Here is a 25,160-nt window from a genome sequence, read left to right on the forward strand (position 1 = left end):
AATGCTGAAATGACGAGACACAGGTGCGTGCTGGGGTCATCCATAAGCACTGACATGCACCAGATGTCTCATTAAACAACAGTTTAAAAATTACGGCGACCATGATGTTGGTGATGACGATGTTGTTGATGATGATGATTTTGTTATTGTAGATGATGTTGTTGATGATGATGATGATGATGATGATGATGATAATGATTAAACAGATGGTGGTGATTGTGTTGATTACAACGATGTTGGTTATGATTTTTGTGATAAAAATGTTGATGATGGTGATAAAGGTGCGATGATGGTAGTGGCTGGGGTTTTAAGATGACAACGATTATAATGATTATAACGTGCTGATGATAAAAAAATTGATAAATAAATGATGAAAAAAAACATTAAATATAAAAATAATTTAGATACAAATGTCCGATAAATTGATCTTGACAGCAGTTATCTTTCATACACATAGCGTTCGAACCAGATCAGCGTGAAACAGCAGCATTTCGACAACAAGCATTCTGGCCGTCTCAGTCAAATCGCCGATCAAAAATCTTAATAGATAAATTTGGATCGTAAAAATATTATAATGTTTTTCCTGCAATAAACAAAGTGAGCGATATTCTCTGAGAATTTTCATATGAAAGTTGGCTGCTTTTTATTCCATTTTTAAAGCAAGCAACTGAGATTTTCAGACTGGAACGTTTTGAATGACAGAATTTTGTCACAGCAGATTTTTCCGACATAACCAAAACAATTTTCTTATTTTTATTCTGTTGAGCAGTTGACAGACAAGAACAAATTATGTGTTAGCCTGACTGACTGAATTTTGTTAGAGACATGATGAAATAAAAATATTGTTTCGAAAAATTTTCAAGCCGTTATACAATTTGTTTTTTAAAATGAACTATTGACAAAAAAATTTGTATAAGAAAAAAATTGCTGCCATTTCTTTGTGCGTTTGATTTTTTTTGTTTGAAAGTTGTTTATACGTGTGTGTGTGTGTATTTAATGAAAAGTATGTTGTCGTTGTTGCTGCTGTTGTTGTTGTTGTTGCAAAGGTTCATACCTGTTGTTCCATCAAGCATTGTATAATATTATTCTATTGAGGAAATTTCAATTACTTTTTTATTTGAATTGTTTTGTTTATTTTGTGATCGATATTTTTTTTAAGGCAAACATCACCTGCTGGGAACATGCGTTTGCATAATTGAGGACAATTTCAGTTTTTTTTTTTTGAGATCATGTTTTTGCTTATGATTTTAAAATAAATTTTAATTTATGTTGAATATTATTCAAAAAGAATTAATTTCCTCAAAGCTACATCAATAACAATTGTTAATTATATAGCTAGATTGGTTAGAATTAGTAGTTCTTGTAACTAATTTTATGGTGTAGAAAAATCTTTTTGAAAAAAATCCGATTAGATTGATTAACTATCTTTATGATGATATCAGTGGTGAAAATTTGTAGTTAGCGGTAAAATCATAACATTCTGTCAAAAATTTGATAGATATAAATTACAAGTAACTGAGAACCAAATTTGTGTCACATCTTAAATGCAGTCAGAGATCAAACTATTTCAATAAATTTGTATGCTTGTTTGGCACATTGAAATTTTCATGTTGATGTTGATAGACAAGTGAAAATTTTTAAACTCGTATCAATGAAAGTACACATGCACAAAGTGAGTACAACAAAATTTTGGCCTGCGCGCATCATTAAACTTCTTTGATTCAGCACTAGCGCTACGTTAATTTGTTGGTGGTCCAACGTACCCTCTGACGTGCAGTCTCTTTCAGGTACCACGGTCGAAAATGAACCATTAGATTGCCATTTATCTATAGCATTGTACGTTAACTTAATTTTTGAATAAGAATATTATTAATATGTGGGTGCGTGCGGTGTGTGTGGCGTGTGTGTGAGAAAGAGGGAGGAGAGATAAAGAAAGAAAGAAAAGAGAGAAAGAAAGATAGATAGTAAGATTTGTTCATTTTGACAAACAATTAAATGCTAAAAAAATTTTGGAGGTTTGGAAATATAATAAAATTGATACGGTGCGTAGGAACGTATTTTTCGGAAGATAAAAATCTTCCTAATTAAATTATTCTATTAATAGACAATCCTGCGCTTCTAAAAACAGAAACCTACCCACCCAGCATCCAGCATCTGCACATGATCACAACTTCAGTAAATTTGATCTCGTGCTGAGTTTTGGACACAGTGAATATTAATCATTTCATTTAATTATGTTCTCAAATTTGAATCCACTTCTTGAATGCAGAAATAAAAATAGATAAATGAATTAAAAAACGATACTACTGGTAAAAATATTTTGCACCGCTTTCGGTTGTTGATGGTTGCTTTTGTTTATCAAAAAATTTTGTTTTTATCATTTTTTTATATTTATAATAGTTGTACGTAAACAAGAAGTTAACATCAATAATAATGAAATATGGGGTTGAAACACTTTGAATAAAAATTAGTTGGGTGTGTTCAATTTCAAGGCAGCTTTCACGTAACTTCTTAACTCTAGAAACATACACTAATACAGTCATACAAAGTTTTAGTCACAATTTACTGGATCGATAATTTCATGCACTTTTTTATGCTAGGCATGTTGGACAATTTTGATCTACTTGAACTTGTCAACAAACAGTTAATATTTATACAAAAATACTTAAATTGTATTATTTCCTATTATTTCATGTTCAAGTTTTTATTGGGTCAGATCCATATCGTTAGAATTAATGATGGTAATTCAGTTTTTTCTATGTTCAAATGAATTGATACCAATTTATGGATAATTTTTCAAAACGAAATTCCTAGATCAAATTTTTTGTGAACATTTCGTTAAAATTAAATTTTCCTGTTAACATTTTGTTTAAAAAACAAATGATATAATTTTTAAAATAATCATTAAAAAAATGCAATGAACTCATTAAATAAGTTTGTTATTTACATTTAACATTCTTTTAAATTTTTGCTGGTGGGTTCATCACACAAAGTAGAAGCATTTACTGCTGACATCAGTGCAGATGCAATCAAAACATCTCACATGCTCCATACACTCCCGAGTTTAAACTTCAAAAGAAATTTCTAACTTTAAATTCTGGTTACCAGGCAACAATCAGGAAACTGCAAAGCAGTGCAAAGCATTGAAAGCATGCGAATTACCTCGTCGAACTTTCCTTCTGTCCATAATGTATGTAAAGTTAATGAAACCACCATTAAATATATATATTGCAGTACAACATGATTATCAATGCTTAACCTCAAACTAAAATTATTAACAAAAACATTTTCATTATCAACATCAACATCATCACCATTTTCATTGGCTAACTCAGGGACAACAAGCATTAGAACGTCAGAAAATGTCACACAATCCAATTCTATGCAGAGCGACTTAAAAGTAAAATTGTGTATGTTTGAATGTGTGAAGGAATGTGTGTGTCTGTGTGTCTGTGTGAACGTGTGTGGGAATGTGTGTGGAGATGTGTGAGAAAAAGAATGTAGAAATCTAAAGCAAAATTTAAGACTGTATGCAGAAATGTATTTGGGAATTGAATAAGTCAATAATGAGCATGTTGATGGGATTAAAAATGAATCAGCACTGATCGTGACGTTGACGAAATGGTGATGATGATGGTGGTGATGGTGATGAGGAAGATGATGATGACGTTGACAAAATGATGATGATTATGATGATGAGGGTGATGATAATGATGAGGAGGACGTTGACGAAATGATGATTATGATGGTGGTGATGATAGTGGTGCTGGGACTGCTACTGCTGATGATAACGATGTTGATGACAACAAATAACACGAGAAAACTTGTAGAAAGACTAACGGCCAAAGCTAAATTTGGGTGTTACATTTTCGTATTGATGGTAACCAATGGGACAACCCGTGTACTTTAAACTTGACTCTAGCATTGCTCTGCATGTGGTGTATTGTAAAACTTCCATTCAACGTCTATTGAATTGTCGAATCTGAAACATCAAATACAAAACCGTTGAGGGTAAATTATTTCACTGATTATGAATATAATATAATATAGAAGCTCATGGCTCAATAAACAGCATCAATAAAAAAGAGACGAGACAAACGATTTTTGAAAAATTTAATAGATAAATTTGTTAATGAAAATAATGTAAATGAAATTTTTGAGAAACAGTGAAAATGATAATAATCTGCTGGTAAGATGTTTTCGAGACAAATTACAACCTTGGAATGCGGAGAAAATGTCAGAAGAAAATGTTCTGCCATGCGCGTGTCCTAGCAGATGACCACTTTATGACTGAGTTTCATTTCCTCCTAGTAACCTTTTATTATTCTTATGCGTGTCTTCACTCCAGTTTTTTTTATTTGGAAATGTTTTTTAAAGCAGACGTGATTCGTTTGACGATACACTAAATTTATTTTTGTGGCTTGTTTATGATTATACACGTTTTGAATGTTCGGGTGTTGATTGCTAATGAAAGTAATTTTGAACAAAAAACATATCAAGCGGGGCTGTTCATTTTATGTTTTTTACATTTCATTAAAATTAAAAATTTTAAAAATGACAAATCGATTTTTATTTTAATTTAAAAAGCAAGTTAGGTTTGCTAAAATTTTTAAAATGTTCTTACCGTCATATTTAGAGCTTCTTTATGGTAGAAAAATTGAAGGTAACTTATTGTTCTGTAGATTAAATTAAAAGCTAAAAACCCGATGGTGTGATTATTTCAGATGATTTTGGTTTTCTCTGGGATGAATAACTAAGACTGAACATGGCTTGAACAGATTGCATTGTTTATTTAGCACACCCTCTACATAACGTGAAAATTAATTTGGGATATAAAAATAATAATCTAAAATACTCTTTATCTTTATAAATAAACATCTGATTGCAAAAATGTAGTCAGTTGTGGGTGAACGAACAAAGAATATAAATTTATAAATTTTACTTAACGCAATTCGATTTATCTACATGTATGCAAACATGTGGATAAGTTGGCGTTGTACAATCTACTTGAATTCCTATGTATGTAGTAGCCCTATCAAGGTTTCCTTTTTCGTAGTATGACTTCATTGTTCCTTTAGCAGTAAGAATTTTTTAATTAAAAAAATAACAATAACAGTAATAATAATAATAATAATAATAATAATAATAATTCAACGAGCAGTAAAGTAATTCCTCAAAATAGTAAAAAGACCTGGCGGTTCTATCAAAACAAAAGCAGATGATCAAATTAACTTATTATCGCAAGGAGGAAACATGATAGCTTATTTACGCCGTAAACAAGTTGATATTGGTTTAAATATTTTTAGTTAAAAATTTAATCTATAAACCATTTTTCGCAACTTTCTCCTTTGTACATCTCAGAAGTTTCAACATGAAACATCAACATAAAAGTGCTTGAATCCACGCATCAGACAAATGGCATACATTAGGCGGGGGTTTCATTGCATTCGACAGTTTGTTTAATAATAGCCTTTAAATGCATTCAAAATTTAAGTTTCAGGCATGATTGAGCCGTAAAATTTTGTTTCCGGTGTTTTTAAAAAATCAAATTTATAAAAACCAACTCCATTATCGACCACTGAGGAAAAATGTTTTAAATCATTTCCGTCCCAGATTTTAAAGTAACTTACTTGAGTTTGTTATTTTTAATATATAGTTATATAACTAGGCATATATTCGTATTTAAAAATGTATTTATTCATTAGCTATTTATTTTTTATTAATTCAATTATAATCAATTATTCAATTTAATAAACATTTTAATTTAATAATAAATTATACTTTATTAGTTTGATTATATATTTATTCCTTTATTGTTATAGTTAAACTTTCATATTTTTACGTTTTTACTTTTTTATTTTTTTACAAAATTTAGCTTAATCAACTAATCGTTAACTTTTTTCATTCTATTATTTCACACCAAAATTTAAAGTAGAAGTGTCGACTTAGCAATTAACGTTTTGCTATTGTTGACTCCAATTGCATATTATTATGTAGATAATAATTTAGGTTAGGAGGTATTACTAAACTTTATAACATTTCAGACACTAACGAATACTCAACATACGTAAGTGGCTAATTAAAGTCATCTATCATTATTTTATGTACATGAACAATATCAAGTTATTTAACGTTGAGCGAGCGAGTTTACAAAAACAGAAAGAATTTTCCAAAAAACAATGTTGTTCGTTCAGTAACCGCCGTAGAACGGTGAAGAACGAGCAATATAACAATACATATGTTAGTAAAACCCAAATATTCATAAAAACTCGAAATTCGAACATTTCTTTATTTTTATATTGATTCAATAGTTTATCTTTATTGCATCCATCGTCAAATGAGCACATCTGAAAGACTGAGCAAGTATAAAATTAAGCTAATTAAATAATATGTTCATTTTATGGAAAATTGTTTACACTTTTAGACTATAGAAAAATTTTGTTTCATGATATCGCGATAATTTCGCTTGAAAGTTATTTAATATTTAAATTATTTTATAATTGTAAATTTAATTTATACACATATAAATGAGATAGGTGCTTATTATTTGGAGGAAGAATTTAGTTGACGCCTGGTAAGTAAGTCACATTTGCATCAAAGTATTCCCTAATGCGATTAGCAGTTTACTTATGGATTGCTCCAGGGTGCAATTTAGCTCCGCATAAGTGTGATGTAAGAAGTGTGTGACGTTTGATGCTGTTAACTGCAATTGGTCATGTGTGGTAGCTGTAGCTGCTAATGTGTCTTGCTTGTTGTTGTTGTGTGGTAGTTGCTGGTATGCTGGTGTTACAGTTTTTGTAAGACTTCCATGTAAATCTAGATGCTCATAAATAATTAAAACGAAACGCCGAGTAATTGTAATTGTTCGTGTGAGCTTGCACCTATGTGTGGTGTGGTACTGTGCAATTACACTTGCTGCTTGTTCTCAAATTCGACTCCAATATCAAGTTAAAATATTTATACATGTACATAAAACCGTCCAAAAGCAGCCAACCATGTAAGTGTACCCATCCATGCCTAAGCGCTCCTTCCAAGTAATAAATCTGGAAATTCTGCTAAAACTGTTGCCTCGAACATGTAGGTTGCCTTTGAGATGAACAAGCACCTACAATGTACAAAGAACATGTGACTGCATTGTACAAAGAACATGTAACTACAATGTACAAATAATTGTATTTTTATTAAAAATGAAATGTAATAAGTACTTTTGAAACAAAAATTTAGCGTTCCCATCTTCATAGGCAGCAACTTAGCTAGCCTGAGGAATAAAATTAGTAGAAATGGGACCAAAGAATCAAGCAAAGATGCACAGCACGCCAATGAACATGCTTATAAGAGAATTCTTTCGCCCATGCAAATAAATTATACAAAGCAACATTATGAAAATATGAAAAATATGAAACTTCAAACTTCAACAGGATGTCTGCCCTCATCTGTTAAGCTCGTTACGGTAAAGTAAATTTTAGTGTTTAAATTCCAACTTTTGACAAAACTTTCTGTATTTCAATATAAAAAATTTATGAAATTAAACTTCCTTAACATCAAAAATCAACAAAAATAATTTTGATTTTAAAAATTTCCAAAGTTTATTTTGCAGTAACGTCGAGACGCAGATAACAATAAAGATGAATGAACATCAACATAGCATGCCGACATCTAGCCAACATCACCTAAGTGCAGTCAACAACACCAGCAACTTCTGCTAAATAAAAAACACTTCATGAACTTCATTGATCTGGTTACCTTTCTTTTTCTTGCTCACTTCACCTCAGGAATTATTGAGTGACACAAATTCTTTTCAACCACGTTTGCAAATTTTGACATAGAAAAAACTGTTAATAACGTTGTTTTTGAAAGTTTTACAAAAGATGAAAAAATGAAGATAGCTACAGAAAGAGATTCAGTGCTTTTGATCATGTTGATGATGTTGATAGTATAGTAAGATTACAGCTGTAATAACAAAGCAGCGAATTTACATTACTAAATAATGAAACTATATTTCTAAAGTTTCAGTCAACATTTGAAATTAATTGGACACTACACATATTTGACTTAAAAAAATTTGATTGGAAAAAATGATTCTACTAAAAAAATTGTTGCTGGATTCAATAACTGAAAATAGAATTGGTTTGCCAGAACGAAGCATTCCTATATTTTCATCCGAACAAAACGCCTTGGCTAAATAACTGTTTTTGTTTCCTGGAAGTACAGACAATATAAATGATTTCTTATATATAAACTAAATATTTTCAAACATTTGATTTCTAAACATAAGTATTAACAATTCAACATTTTTGTGATAATTTTTTTGCTTATTTAAAATATCTAAACCAAAAAACTAAACTAACCAGACAAATATTTTGTAGCTTTTGTATTGTATTTGTTTACAGTCGATCATTCAAACAAGGTTTTTTGTTTTTGCTTTGTTTTGTTGCTAATTTATTCTTAGAAACGTTAAAGATTTAAATCAAGACACGAAAACGGAAATGCATTTTTCGAAGGTAGGAACATACAAACCTTATCTGCCGATGACCTGATTCGCTGTACTGATTTTTTGGCTTTTTACAGCTGAATAACATTTTTGTATTCGTTGAAATATTTTGTGATTCTGTATTTGCTCATAGTTAAATGTAAAATAAAATTGTTAGTTGTTATTTGAAATTGTACACAATTTCACACTTAATATTTTGTACATATTTTGGGAGATCTTTAGAAAATAATAATTGTAAAGGAATGATTTCAATTCTTGTATTAAACATTCTTTGAAAATAATTCTGACTCATTGTTGTGAGGTAAAAAAATGTCAAATATTTGAAAACCACAATCGACTAAGTATTTTTTAAACATGAAACCCATCGAATACACTGAAAGAGGCATAATCAAAAAGGTTTTAGAAAAACGTTCACAATCATTTTTTTGCCTATGTCACATTTTCAATTGCAAATTTCACATTAAAAGCAGTTTTTTGAAAACAGTGGTTAATGATGGGATGGCGGCTATAATTAACTACATTAAACCAAAATTTATACAAAAATGTTTTTTCCAAAAAACGTTTATCCCTAGCAAAAATATTCAATGTTGGAGAAAATATTCTGAGCTAAGCTCCTGGTCATAACTTTAATAGCAAAATTTTTTGGTGAAAAAAATTCATTTTGAAAGATTTGTTGCAAATAATCTGTTTTGTTATTATTTTGAAAACTCATGATGAGACAGAACATATATTTGTTGGATTTTGGATATTGTAATATCAGTATTTATATAAATTAATTTAACGAAAATAGCTTATTTCATAAATATCATACACATATGTTTTAATTCTTCATTAATCAAACTCCAGCATGGTTTAACGTTTAGCTTATATTAAATTTTTTAGCTATTTATAAATTTTCAATCATTCGCCAGAGCAATGAACATTCATCTGAATTTGAGTTGTGTTGGATTTGAGAGATATAGTTAGCAATGATGTTTAATCTGAATTAAGGAAGTCCTGATAATCAAATTGTTAGTTAGTAAGTTACTCTTATGGTTAACTCACAAATGAAATTGAATTTATTTTGGTGAATCGAAAAATTGCCAAATCTGCACTGATTTTCAAATGAAATATAGAAAAAAGACTATAAATTTTTATAAAATTGTCTTTTGATCAATTATTATTAGAATTCAACTCACAATAAACAGTTATAAATAAAAATTATCTGGTTTGAAGCATTTTTATAATCATAATGTAAAAATTGAAGTTGGTTCATGTGTGAGTTGAATTCAACATTCTTTTAATCATAAACTCATAACTGTAATCAGTGGTATTTTTATTAAAATCAGTAAAACTCATTGCTGTAACAGGAAACTCAAAATTTCGCCCACGCCATCACTGTTGTCTAGATACGCCACTGACTTCAATTATTAACTGCATAATATTTAAGCATATTTAGTATCTTTTTTCTGATCTCATTATAGCCAAGCAATCAATCAATCTATCAATCAATCATTTAGTTTATAAGCGCTATTTCCGCGATGTTCAACAGCGCTCCTCAATGAATTTTGCAAACAGATGGGTCTTGAAATCAGCTCTTAATTTCGTAAGTGATGGAGAAGTAGTCAGAGAAGGAGGTAGAGAGTTCCAGAGAAAAAAGTCAAAAAAAGCAAATGCAGATTTAGCAAAAGAGTGTCTAACACGAGTTATGAAGAAGTGAGAACAAAAAGACGAACGTAAACCGGGGCGTTCAGGTTAAATTAATATATCTCGTAAGTACTTAGGAAAGAATTTAAATTAAGATTCATACATAAATGTGCAAATTTAAAAAATTATGCTATCTTTTATAGGTCACCAGTGCAAAAGAACAAAATATGGAAATATATGTGAAAAGAAAGGGGCACGAGCAACTAGACTAGCAGCAGAGTTAAAAGCTTTACTTAGAGGGTAGAGAGTAGATTCAGGAAGACCATAGTAGAGCGAGTTATAATAATCAATCCTAGATAAGACTAAAACTAACGAAGTAACAAGAAGGAGAAGAGTAGGATCAGTTTTTGAATCAGGTAAGATCAAGAAAAGGCAAAAGTTTTCTATTTTGCGTAGATGAAAGTAAGAACTTTAAGCAACACCATTAATATGAGAAGAAAGAGAATCAAAAATAAAGCCTAGACTACAAAACTTGTGAGAAACATCAAGAGTTTTTGAATCAGGTAAGATTATGGAAAAAATAGTAATATAGCGTTTAGATTTATTAAAACAAATTAATTCAAATTTTGAAGAATTAAGTTTAAGACACTTAGAGTCAGACCAAGAGATAATTGAAAAAAGACATAGAGATAGTTTATGAAGAACACTATTGAGATTAGATGGAGATTTGCGATTGTCGGGCTCTATTTTTCCATTACAATCTTCTCGTCATAAACATTACTAGAAAGTTTGAAAGCCAGATCATCATTGACGTCACAAATTCATCATAATCAGGGATGGGTGGAAATGATTTGAAATGATGCAAACGCTTCCATGTCAAGGTTAATGTCAAGTGTGATATCTCAATTCTAATGTATTATTTAACAGTCATTACCTATTCATAAAGTATTTATACAAAAAACTGTCCTCTCACAAAGCCTAAATGATTAAAAAATTTAATTAAAAAAATTGTCAGCTAAATGTAACGTGTGGGAGTTGAGTCTCAGTATTTAATAATGCTTTGATTTCGTTTATGGCTTCATCATTCATTTTTAACTTTTTTGATATCCTTGGATAAAAATAAATTTTTTTTTAAATATTTCAATGGAGAGGATTTTATAAATCTCTTATTGCTCCTTAATGGATGAGTTTTATTTTGTTTGCTTTTTAGAAAAAGACGTTTTTCTCATTTCTCTTAATTAAATATTTTTTTTGTTTTATTTGATGTGGTCTTCATTACGTTACTTGGGAGTGAAATGTTATGGAATTTTAAATTTTATTACTTTGTTATGTTATATAGGACAAAAACATTTTTTCTTAGAGCGATTGAAATGAAAAATTTTAGTTATGTTTTCCAATACAATCAGCACTATTTAGTAATTTTGTAAAAATATGATTTATAAGTACTATGTTTGTGTGTAAACAAATGAAGAATACAAATAAGATTTCATTTCATCTCGATAAAGCTTCCATATCTCGGTGCTGGCAATTTTCCTTTGTTTTTTGCGTAAAAATACGTCCGAAAAACGGTCATTAATTATAACTTTATCTAGTAATAACATTATTAATTATCTGAAATTACAAGTTATATGGTCAATTAACCGATAAAGTTTTATGTTACGAGCGCGTTATTGCTGGTTAATCTCACGTTGTTGCGCCGTAGCGATGCATTTTAGTCTTTTCATTATTTCGTAGTTGGCTGGCGAGAAAACAAAAGGAGAGAAGCAATGAAGCATTTTTACTGGCAGGACATCCATGGGCTTCATGACAAATTAAGAACTCAATTAAACCCACAGCGAGCAAGAAGGATGTATGGATGGTACCTACTGGACCAGGGCCGGCTTTCTGAGGGTTTCTTGAAAACTAAGTAAAACATTTTCAAAAAGGTAGGTGCATTTAAAGACAATTGTTGCAGCACATAGGTCCATGTTTGCAAATTGTTTGCAAAAATGTTTTTTCTGGGTTCAATTATTTTTTTATAATCAAATTAAGAAAAAAGCAAAGTAAAATGTTTTTGATTAACATTTTAAATTTTACATTACATCTTCAAGTGAGTATTTATTTGGAGGTTGCTACGTTATTGAATGTTTAACATTATAAACGACCAAATAACAAAAATCAAACCTATTAATAATAAAAATGGATAACCGATTAAATTATAATTATAAGTATAAAAAGTAAATATAGTAGGTAATAAAATGAGCGAGTGTTTGCGGATGAGTGTGTTTGAGTTTGTCTACAATTCTGCAAAAATGAAATAAAATAGTAACAAATAAGCTAAACAAAACAAACTTTTTATAGTAAAAATAGAAGCAACACATTGGAAGAAAAAGAAAGAAAGTAATTTAAAGGAAAGAATGATCCTGTGCTATCCATCAGGCTGGTGCAAGGAAGATGATGAAATAATCCCATTGAGGTTCAAAGTACATTCAACAAGGCATCTTTCTAATTAGTTGAGCTCTCTATCTCTTGATATAAGGCATTTCCTGGCTGTTGTTGGCCGTTTGTTGTTGTCCTGTGTGAGTTTGTTGCAATTGTGCACATAATTTCATATGTTTGTCAATTGTTGCTTAAGTTTGACTGTTATGTTTGTGGGCAACTGTCACTGTTTGTTCAATAGTTCAAATTTTTAAATGTGAATATTTAAATTAAAAACGTACATTTACTATTAAAAATAAAAGGACGTAACGTTAAATAAGAAATTGTTTAAATAAAACAAGCGACTAATGGAGTGAATAAAAAGTGAAGCTGAAGATTCAGCTTCATGAGCTTCAACGTGTGCAAAAAAAAATGAATAAAACGAAATTGTTAGAGCAGCTTTATTCGCAGCTGACAAACACAAAGGAAACCCACTTCAAAGTTCATTTTGGAAAGAAAAAAATTTTCACTTGCCATCGTTGAGTCCTTCATGCGGCTTAATTAACATTTTAACGTTATAATTTTGCCATGAGTTTTGTAAAGAAAATTTTGTTTGTTTGACTGTTTCTGTCACAATGAGTTTTTACCTTATGAACGTTTATATTACACAATTAATAAAATGAATAATTTGAAACCAAAACGATCTAAATCTAATGAAAATAAAAATCTCCAACTTTCAAGATAATTTTTCACAACAAATAGAAGTTTAAATACTTAGAATCCATTTTTGAATGATGTAGCAGTCGTGCGTGTGGTAATTGTGCTGCAATTCTATGTTTAGATTAGTTTTATTAATTTTAAAATTAGAACTTATTAAAAAAACCATTCTTAAAGTGTTTTTAGCTGGAAAGAATTTTTCTGAACGACTTTAATTTTTGTTAATTAATTACAAGCAGCCATTTATTTGAAAAAAATAATGATGCAGCGGTAGGAACAAAATTTCACAGAAGATGTACAATGCACAGATGTGGATGATCATAAAAAAACTAACCTGCTAACATTTCAGAGTCTAGAGAAATAATTTGAGCATCAGGCAAAATGCAAACTAAAGGCAAACAAATTGGAAACACATTTTTATGGTGAATTTTTGTTGTTGAATTGTATATTATTTATTTTAATGATTGGAAGTGTTCACAAATAAAAAATGACCGAGCAACAGCTTCTAATAACAATTTGATTTACGACGCATATCTTCAAGTTAACAACTTAAATGCTGTCTGAATGTTTTATGTGGCACATTAAAAATTGATAGCACCAAAGCTGTTCACTCATTCGCTCCCGTGCAAAACGTACATACAATGAACTTGTGGAAGGCACTTCCATAACGAATAATACAGAACACACCTCAACTGTGGTGGGTGAACATGGTTCGCTAGTATGGTTCATGTAGTTTGTAAACGAACGAAATTTTATTGACATAAATAGTATGAAGAAGCGGCTTATTCAACATTCTACGCATTGACCGATCTATCAAAATGAAGTTATTTATTTATTTTAGTGCGCACTTTCATTACGTTGGGAAAAAATTTACGAAATTTATCCGAAATTTTGTTTCATTTGAGTTGAGTTGTTTTATCTTCTAAACAAATTCAACATTAACAAATTTATACTTCTAATTTATCATATCCTTAACATTATTAATGTAACAATGCATTTTAGAAGAACATTATTTGGAAGCAAATGTTTAATAGGAAAATTTCTAACAAATGTTTGCAATGAGTTTAAAATAAATGGCTTTTAAGTTAAATTATTATTTACAACGGCAAATAAATTATTAAAATGAAAAACGGTTTTTAATACTTTTTTAGTAAATTTCTGAGAATATTTTTAATTTCACAGGCTTATTAATGCCTGAAGTATATTTATAGCATCTCTAATATTTTAATTTCAATAAGCACACTGTTGGTTTGTAGCTAATTTTATCTTACTTCATAATGACAAAACATTGGAAAAATTTTTTAATAAATGAGTTTTTTTATAGTGTAGACTAACACCCACACACACACACTCACACACTATATATTGAGAGAGAGCGAGCGAGAGAGAGATAGAGGGAGCTAGAGAAACAAAGAGAGACAGACATAGAAAGATAAAAAAGAAAACAAGAAGGAAGATATATAAACACATGTTATGTACTGATTACCAAACTAAATATATTCATGCATAGCATACGCAGGCACACATATACAGGCGCGCCGAACGTAGTAGGTATAATTGCCTCCATGCACATATAAAATATTGTTTTTCTAATGTTTCATTTTATTTCCTTCATTTTTACGGTCATGTTTTTTTCTACCTAACCTGCCAGTAGCTCGTAAAGCTGAAGTGTGAGCTTAAGATGCACGTGAACATTCGTTTGTCTAATCTCAAGACCTTGCTTCAGTCTCTTTCAAAAGATACCTCATTCATCTCATTTTTTGCTTCTTACATCTTTCCTGTCTCACTCTCTCTTTCACCCTCTCTTTTTTCTTTCTGTCTTTCTTTCTGTCTGTCTTTTTCTTTCTCTCTCTCTCTCTCTCTCTTTTTTCCTCTCTGTCCTCTCTCCCTCTCTTTTTATTTTCTCTTCTTCTTCTCCCTCTGTTTCTCTCAACTTTTTTTCTTTTTTTTACTTTTATTTATTTTTTAAAGTTTTTATAAATTAATTTGCTGAAGTTTTAAATATTTTTATCTATCTAACAAACTGTGGGTATGAAATTGTTGTCTCTATCATTTCATAACAGAAATTGCTTGTTTGCCACATTGTTGTTAACAGACGTATGTTCCAAATAAATTACTCCAAATAAAATTTATAAAACGTAGAAGTATGTTTGCTTATAAATTATTCAACTCAAATCCAACTGCTTAATTATCTACTAGCCACCAATCTATCTCTATGTAAAACTATCATTTTAACTTTTTCAAACAAACTTGTTGCAGTTGCCATGTAGTTAAAACATCAAAAATAAAATGCAAGTTTTTGTGACAAAAAATGAGGCATCATCGACAGAAAACAAATGCTAAATTAAGCAATTATGATAATGACAACAGCAACAGGAAAATTAATAACTTTAGCAACAATAACACCACAACAATAACAACATGAACAATAACAACAACATTACAACAATAACAACAACATTACAACAATAACAATAATAACTTCAACGCAACAAGAGTATGAACATCAACAACATTACAACTACAACATTACAATAAAACAACAACAACAACATCACTAACAACAATAGATAACCAGGTTTACAACTTTGGTGATAATTGGGTTGACTATAAATGTTAGCAATTCAAGGGGTGCAATCTGCCGATGAAACAAACATCATCATCCCACCATCATCATCATCCCACCATCATTATCATCACACCATCATTATCACTATCATAATCATCATCATCATCACCACTACCATCTATAGTGACTTACAATGATGACGATGCTGATGATGACATAAGTTAGACTTGACAATTTAACCTTTAACCTTCAAAAGTATTTAAAAGAAAAGAAAAAGAAAGAAGAAGGAAAATTAAAGTGGAATGTTATTATATGTGAATAAAAATTTAACGCAAATAATGTTAATTTATGCTTCATGATGAATAGGCAGTAACATAAATCAAGATTTAAATTAAGATCAAACCCGTGTGGTCATCATTGTTCTTCTGACTGCTCTATTTTTTTAAAATTCTCCTAATGTTTCCACTACTCTTATGCTTAGGTCTGGTAGTTCTAGTTAGATAGGTCTGCGTGTGTCTTGTTCGCGAAGGGTACGCACATTTAGACTCTGCTCGTAATAAATGTACATTGTACATGCACAAAATTGCCTATCTGTAGCAGTATGTGTATATGTAAACATAAGTAAAAGTGTTTGTGTGTGTGTGTATGTGTGTGTGTATGTGTGTGTGTGTTTGTGTTTCTGTTTGTACGTAACAATCATGACATAATTATAACGAATAAGAATTTTCTGAAGAGGTAAACAATTTTTTTAAATGAACGAAACCCAGTTGTCATAAATTCAAACAGTTCTTCATCAGCCCATTTGCATGGAATCAATGTAGAAGGGCGGTCTTGCATATCAAACAATCTGTTTAACCGGAGCTGTGGACAAAGAAATTTGCTAAGAATAGTGCATGTGAAGCGTGGATGTGTTGTTGTGTGGTGTGGTGTGGTGTGGCGTTGTGTGGTGTGATGTGGCGTGGTGTGGTTTGGTTGGAGTAGTGAGTGGTAGTATCTCATCGACACTTGACTTGCATTCCAATGTGAGTGTAATTTAATTAAAGACTTTTTGTTCGCTTCATGCAGTTAGAAATTATTCATTCAGAAACCACGATCTACTGTTTATATCGCACACTATACTCCATTCAAATCTATCATAACTGATTGTTATACAACCTAATAAACAGAATCATGTTAACTATCTAATATTTAAATGCATCTAATGTTATTTTTGCAAAAATTGAATTTTTAGTATGAGTTTCAATTTACATAATCATAGTCGTGAATGTTATGTAAGTTATGTCAGTATGTATTTATATGATCACTCTACTTTGAATAATTTTTCAAACTTTCGCGAGGCCTCGCTTTCGATGTTTTGACCCAAATTAGAAATCGGTGCATGCCAATGGATCTGTTTTGTTTAAGTTGTTGTTGTTGCTGTTGTGTTGTTGTTGATGTTGCTGCTGAAATTTTTGCTGTTGTTGTTGTTAATGTTGTTGAGTTTATTGATCTCGTTTCCTGTTATATTCGCTCGCTTATTGCTTTTGACTTTTTTTTCGAAGTTATTGAATGTTTCGTTGTTGACCATATTTTTTTTGTTGACGATGTATCAATTTTTGATAAAAAGATTATTAATAACTTAATTTTGCTTGTGTTAATATTTTCTGTTGAGAATAATAAATTTTTTATCATCCTTCCATTAACAGTCTGTTGTTCTTTATTTATTCAATAATATTCCTTTTATTTAGATTAATTTTGCATGAATAATCTTGCCGTTTCAATGTTGATGATGTTTACATGATAGTGTAGTGGTGACTGGCGACGCATGTTGCTGTACAGCTGCATGTCACTTGAACGTTTGGGCAGTTTGCAGATATTTAAAATGTCTGCTTCTCTTTCTATTGATGCTGCCCAGTCCGCGCTGAACATCTTGTCAATGTTGGTCAGTCGTTGTATTGATCTCCGTGATTACGAAGATGATGGTGGTGATGATGATGGTGGTGACGATGATGATGATGATGATGATTTTGTCATGTTCGCGTGTTGAACAGACAAGACGCTTACTTGATTATGATAATCTGCATTTGTTTTTAGACGATAGCTACGCCATTTGCATAGAATCAAAATAGTCAACGATAAATTTTTTTAAGTAAATAATAAATTTTATAAGCTAATTCAACATAATCGAATTCAACATTCTTATATCGACGCATGTTTTCTGAGTTCATTTGCATGTTTTTTTTTTAAATTTAAAACAGTGACTCCGATCTAAAAAACAGTAATGCAGACCAACAGTAATTAATAGCCATAATCAGAAACTTGTATGTTCACACTCACCGTGTTTTGTCGTTAGGAGGAACTACTTTCGGAAGAAAAAAATTAGCAGGACACGTGATGGCAAGAAAAGTGCGAGACCTCTTCGCGCAATACGAGCAATATCAGTCAAAAAAGATTGTTGAAAGAAAAACAATGCAGAAATTAGAGATGGCGAAAAAAGTGGAGGGTGTTAGAAACGTGACCCTGAATACTAAAGAAGAAATTGTTTATAGGTCGATGTCAGTGATTTTCTTTGCCTCTCTTACTCCTTCCTTCTACCTATCCATCTAGCTCGTCTTTCTTTTTTTATTTCTTCTTACTTCCTTTCCGTTTTTTCAACTATTGCTTTTCCCTGTTTTTGAAAATTTTACAGCACAACTTGTTTGCACCTCATTTAAAATTTTGTTCATTCCAACATTTTTTTTATTAACATCCGTGTTTGTTTCCCTGTTCAAATATTGTCATTTCTTTTCATATTCCATTTTTTAAATTTTCATTCGATTGTATTCTCTTTTATCTTACATTTGCATTCCTTTCTAGTTTCAAATTTGCCAAATATTTAAACTTTTTTTGCCTTCGAATCAGACAATTTTTTGTTTTTTCTTAGAAAACTTTTATCATCTTTCTCTTTGTTGCTAAAAAATTTTTCATTATTATTTTTCGTCTCTTTTTTTATACGCATCCTTTTGAAATTTTTTTACTCTTGTTTTTTGGCACCTTAAAATTTATCTGCCTATGTAACAAACGCATTCGTGTTTCACGATCACACACGTCTGGTGTGAAGGTTCCTACCTCGTATGTATGCCAGCGTTTTATATTCATTTTGCTTTCATTTCGCTTCTTTCGGAGACTTTCTTTAGCACATTTTTTCGTTACACTTTTAATCAATGTATTAATATATATTTAATTATATTATTTTATATATTAATTTATTTCTGAATTATTCATAAATATGTCAATAGACGATTTTGAGTGCATATATTCCTGTGTTTGAATGTTCGAATCAGTTCAGAGCTGAAAAACCAATTTTTAAAAAACCTAGAGTTGTACTTTATTGATATCGCAGCGGTTTTGTCTATTGATATCATGATTGATATCATGATTGATATCACGACATCATCCAATCAGCCCCAGCAGTAATCCCTGACAAGTTAGAAGAGTGGTGGCAGCCTTGTAAGCATCACGCATCTGACAAGATACAAACACGGCCGTGAATAACGTACAACGTGTCATTGTGTTTCGTCGGCGCTGGTCAGACTTTCTTCGTTAGTGGTCTCAATATCTGCTACTACTTCAAGAACCAAAGTGAAAATCACTGATATTATGTAAAGGGTGGTTAGTATTTATATCTCTGTCTAGTTTAAATTTGTAGGTAATCAACTAAAAACTTAGGGGCACATTAACGCGTTGTACATTCATGTACAAACATACATGTACATATTTATACGTTCTCAGATGCATGCTTACATATTAAGCCACTTTGTTCATTGTTACTGTTAACAGTGACTATTTTTAACTTAACTTTTTGTTAATTATTGTTGTGACTGGTTGGAGGTTCTCAAGATATCAATCAAGTTTAACCGATTCAGATTAAAACGTTGTTATGATTATATTGCTTTTTAATTGTAACCTTTATATGAAGCCTGTACCAACATTTCGACACCAGTCTTTCTACAAAAATTAATTCATCTGCTACCTGCTCGAGCAATGTTTTACAATCGATTTTTTACTTTTTATTGAAAGTTATTTTACAAGAATTTTACATAACCTATTTTATACTGAAATAAAAATCATATATTTTGGTTATTTTCACGAAAAAAAATTTTTTCTAAGAGATTAAGATTTACGTGCATTCAGGTGGAAATGTTGGTTCAATTGGTAAGGATGTCATACTATAGATGCCCAGAGTCTGGGTTGGAAAACACAACAAATGTGAAAAAATGTAAAAATTTAAGATCACCATTTTTATAAATTTGCAATTCTATCATTTTGTGTTTCATTCATAAACATTAGTTTTCTTTTGTTTGTTGTATCTTTTCAATTTTAAAGATACACATTCTAATTACAAATAACGTATTTTCAGTGATTTTTACATTTTACCGTAAATTATCAATAAATTAAATAAACGGTTTACATATCTATGTATTCTATACTAGATACTTATTAATTTATTTGTTCCAACTCATTCACTCACTCATCCATTCATCTATTCATTCATTTATTTATTCATTCATTTATCCACTTCCTCATTCAGGATACAGTAATTTACGGGGCATTCTTATAAAGACTGGTAGAGCGTCTGTGTATCATCATTTATGTGGCCGCACGTATTTTTTAACTTATTCATATGTGACCAGTACTATCTTCACCTTCAGAAAGATATATCGTCGCAATAATCTGCAGACCTGCATTTTTAATATTATAAACAAGACCAGCCTTGCTAGCTCTTGTTCAGTTGACACGGAAGACCATAAACTAGGTTTGGGAGACAATGTAGATACATGGCGGTCGGCGGCGAGATGTGATGAAAGGTTTATTAACATCTTGCCAATTGTTTGCCGAGGCACTTGTCATTCATTGCGATACCTTTAAAAATGTTCCATTGTCGTTTTTTAGTAATAAATTTTCGTTTATCTTATTTCTTTTTTTATTATATTAAGACCACTAATATGGTAGTGCTCGATTCTTATAATGTTTCTAGTTCATTTGGTTTAGTTATTGTATTTGAAAGGGTTATAATGGATATTTTTTATTGAAATGTTTAACTTTCTCATTATTTTTTCAATTGCTATTCTATCTCAACGTTTTTCTTATTTTATTTATCCTTAGGCTACATACCATAATTATTAGCATTTTTGAGAATTATTTCAAAGTAATTTTAGAACCATGATTTATAAGGCACATTGTGCCAGGCAAAAAGTTTGTTACAAAAATTGTTCAAGAAAGTTTTTTAAATTGATACATTCAAGCATTTATAAGTTTATAAATTATTTTCAAAACTTTTGATAAATTTTTTATTCATTCAGTTTATCTTTAAAGGTCAAATAACGTTTTCACAATTCAGCATTTTTCCCTAGGCTTAAATATGCGGAAACACTTTTCTTTTTATTCTAAAGTTACATCATTCTAACAATATATAAATAGAAATGTATATTGAGAAAAAAAGTGAGAAAAAGAAAAAAATAAAAAGAAGAAGAGAGAAAGAGAAGGGGGAAAGTAACAGAGTGAAAAAATAATATTGGAAAAATAGTAAAACAGAAAACAAAGAGGAAATATAGAAAAAATGAGTACAAATTTCGAGTTGTTGACAAACGCAACTCTAGATAACGCGTGGTTAACATTTGATGAATTATAAAACCTAACAAATTTGCGAACATACTAACAATAGACTAATTAGAGATAATTAAAGAGATGAAAAAGCATAAGAAGAAGGAATTGGAAGTATTATTTATAGGAAGGACGAACAACGAACATATACAAGCCGCTCGTAAAATGTTTAAGGCGTGATCAGTTGCAAGGCTTGAAGATGAGATGAGTTCATCAATTTGCGTTACGATTGCAAAATGGACGAATTATGATGGAAACGTTTTAACGGTACAAGGTTTGTGTTTAGCAGTCAGTATGTACAACGTTAACCGGACTGTCATCATCTGCGTTTTGTTTTAATTACGTTTAACATGTAACTAAACTTATATGCATTCTATATAAGATGAGTAGATATATGAGAAGAAAGTCAAAAATGAAAAAATACCAGAATGAAGAATAAAAAAAAAGGAAAAATAGAAGAAATGAGAAAAAAGAAGAAAGAGAGAGTAAAAGATAGAGAGATATAGAAAAAGAAAAAGATTTGAGAAAAAAGAAATAATGCGGTGAAGCATAAGAGAAGTGCAAAGAACGTAGAGCAAATTCTGATTTTTATAATATGTCATTTGTAATAAATTATTTAAGCTGGCTGTAAAAATTTTTTCAGGATTATAAAATTATAATTTTTTCAAACAAACACCAATTTAACATTTTCAAACATTGACGTGTTTCTAGTTTTAAATTTGATATTTAGAAAATTAGCAAATTAATATTTAGATTTTTTCAGAATTAAAATATTTAAAAATTTATAAACTTAAATTTTTTTCAACTTTTTTTACTGAACAATTATTTACAAACTTTTAAAAAGACAAACATTTCCACATTATTTTAGAAACATTTGTTCAATGAAAATACTAGTAACAAAAGTCGAAAAATTTTGATTAAAAATTGAAAATAATCGTTCTACATTACTATCCACTTAAGACAACTTTTAGTTATGTTGAATAAATATTTTTTTTAAATAATTCATGTCTCCATAGAATCGGATATAAATCTCATATGATTCGTGTGTATGTACATTAGTTTAACGCTAATGTATTTTTCGCTTCATAATTGTGTGTGTGCTGAAGATATAATGCTGCAATATATAATACGTTTCAATTTATTTTCGATGCGATTTGCATTATTTTCAATAGATTGTTATTTTGTTACACAACTTAAAGCCAGTACGATGCATTGGAAAGTTGTTGCCCAATGTGTGCTACTTGACGTTTCTTCGTACGTCCATCACTTTCCTACATGATATTTGCTTTGTGTTGTAGTGCAGTTGGTTAAATTCCTTTTTTAAAACGTTTTTTGAATTAATTTTTTTAGGTTATTAGTAATTATTCAAAATACTAAAATAAATTATTTAAACAATTAATTGAATAAATTAATAAAATGAAATGAATAAAGATACAATAACATGTTAAATATAATGAGTATATAATAAAATACAAAACGAAAAATATTGTGTTCATAAAACAAACATCTCAAAACATATTTTGTTTAATATAATTTTCTTTCAGAGAGCAATAGTTTTCGTTGAATGCATAAGTAATGGAGCAACAAAACTTCGTACGTTCTCTTTTATGTTCCTTTTCATTTTACTTTTCAATTTCTACATCAACTTGTCCATTTCTTCAGAATGAATTCTTTTAATTATTCATGATCAAATGAGCAAACATGAAAACATTTCTTGCAATTGTCACTTTTTCACATCTTCTTTTCAGGTCTTTTTCAATTTTTTTTTAAATTTTCCTCAGTTTGGAGCCACATTATATTCTTTGGAGTCTTAGTTTATTTTTACAGCAAGATGATTTTCATCATGTTTGTTTTTGTGTTAAAATGTTGCTCTTTAAACTTTGAGTGTACTTTTTGTATTTAGATAGATCGCGAAATGAATTTGAATTTAAAAGATTTTTACCTGCTATTTTAAAAAAAAGCTTCATCGTTAGTTTGTGTGAAACTTCAAAAATTGAATGTTTCACATTTCAGGCATTTTTCCATCATTTATAAGCTCAACACAATTTCTTCGATTATACCGACTCGACAAACTGTATTCAGAAGATTCATTTTAACGCTTGGTGCAACTCGAAACAACTGACTCAAATGATTTCGTTATTCTATAATTGTTATAAATATATTACGTTGATATTTTAAATTAAAGATAAAATTGTTTTAAAACATTATAATTAATTTGTATGATTGTCGTTTTTTTGTTTTGTTTTGCTAACAAGTTTGAATAAAAAAAATGACTAAATAAAAAATTAATTGAGTCAAATTCATAGAAATAAACATTTTTAGCAATTTTTCCTACAACTTATTATTATTTTTACAAATACTTCTTCAACTCAACTACATGCCAGTGTGATAGGTGTGTGATGGCTATTTCACAAAAGAAGAAACGGATATTAAACTTGCAACCTACACGGTTGAAGTGTCTCATTTTGCGCCATGACCCTGTTCGAACGCGGCTCGCAAAATGACAGCAACTACCGAGGAAGTTAGTGCGACGATCGTGTGCGTCATGTGACGCGGTTGGTAGAGACTCTCCGGCAGAAAAGTTTAATTGAAAAGTGAAGAACGATAAGTAAACAGTTCTACATTTGCAGGAACACGTAATGGAGAACGAAAAAAACAGGAAGAAAGAGAGAAAGCATCTGAAGGCTGCTGCTGTAATTGCGTCCACCTTCTCATTGTTGACATTTCCTCCACAAGCGCCGTGTTTCTCTGTGTTGTTTATGCCTTTATTTATGCGCCCTATTTACATGGTACATGTGTACCTTTTTGTGTTTTGCATACAATTCGTTTGTTTGCTTAACTTTTTTTTCTGCCCGATATGTTTCGCTGCGTACGTGTCTTTTCAGGCAGGTACTAACTTGCCTGTCTCCTACGCAACACCAGTGCTCGCCACTTAAGTACACATTTTATTTACTTGATTTTTCCTCAGAACGGTTTTCATTTTGTCTGATATAAATATAAATATTTAAATATACTTTTATATATGATTGAATTAAAGAAATTTTACAGTATGCTGGCAGAAATTTAGCAACAACTTTTAATATGGCGTTCTTTCATATGCAGTAGAGCAGCGTGCTGCGTAGTACGTTTGCATGTTTAAAAATAATTGTCGGTTAGTTGGGGTGAAGATATGACTGATGTCCATATCTATAGAGACTGCGTGGAAGAATGCATACATGCCTCCGTGCCTTCCTATCTATTTACCCGTGCATTTAAGCGAGTTTTGTATAAACATACGCACGTATATATGTATTAACAAATAACTATAACTTTTTGCCATACAAACATATATATTCATATAGATATATAAATTATGTATACATACAAAATTATTATAATTAAAATGTTAACTACGGCTTAATTGTAAATATATGATAACTGTTTCAAAACAAATTATTTTTCTTTTACACAACTTAAAACAAAAAACAAATTGATTTATCGTTGCCATTATTAATTAAGCACCCCAATGAATAACATTAGTAATACAAAAGAGTAATGGAAAATTTTTATGGAATTATTAAAGTTATTCAGACCAGTTAAAATGTTTTCTTTCTAGAAATATACGAATCAAATGGGTATAACAATTTTTCACGAAGATAACGTCAAATAGGTCCAACAAAAGCAAAAATTAAAAAAAAACAAAAAAAAATATGCATGTATCGACACCAAGCAGATAAATCAAAATATCAAGTATTCACG

Source organism: Helobdella robusta (assembly GCF_000326865.2).
Source record: "Helobdella robusta unplaced genomic scaffold HELROscaffold_1, whole genome shotgun sequence".
Lineage (NCBI taxonomy): Eukaryota > Metazoa > Annelida > Clitellata > Rhynchobdellida > Glossiphoniidae > Helobdella > Helobdella robusta.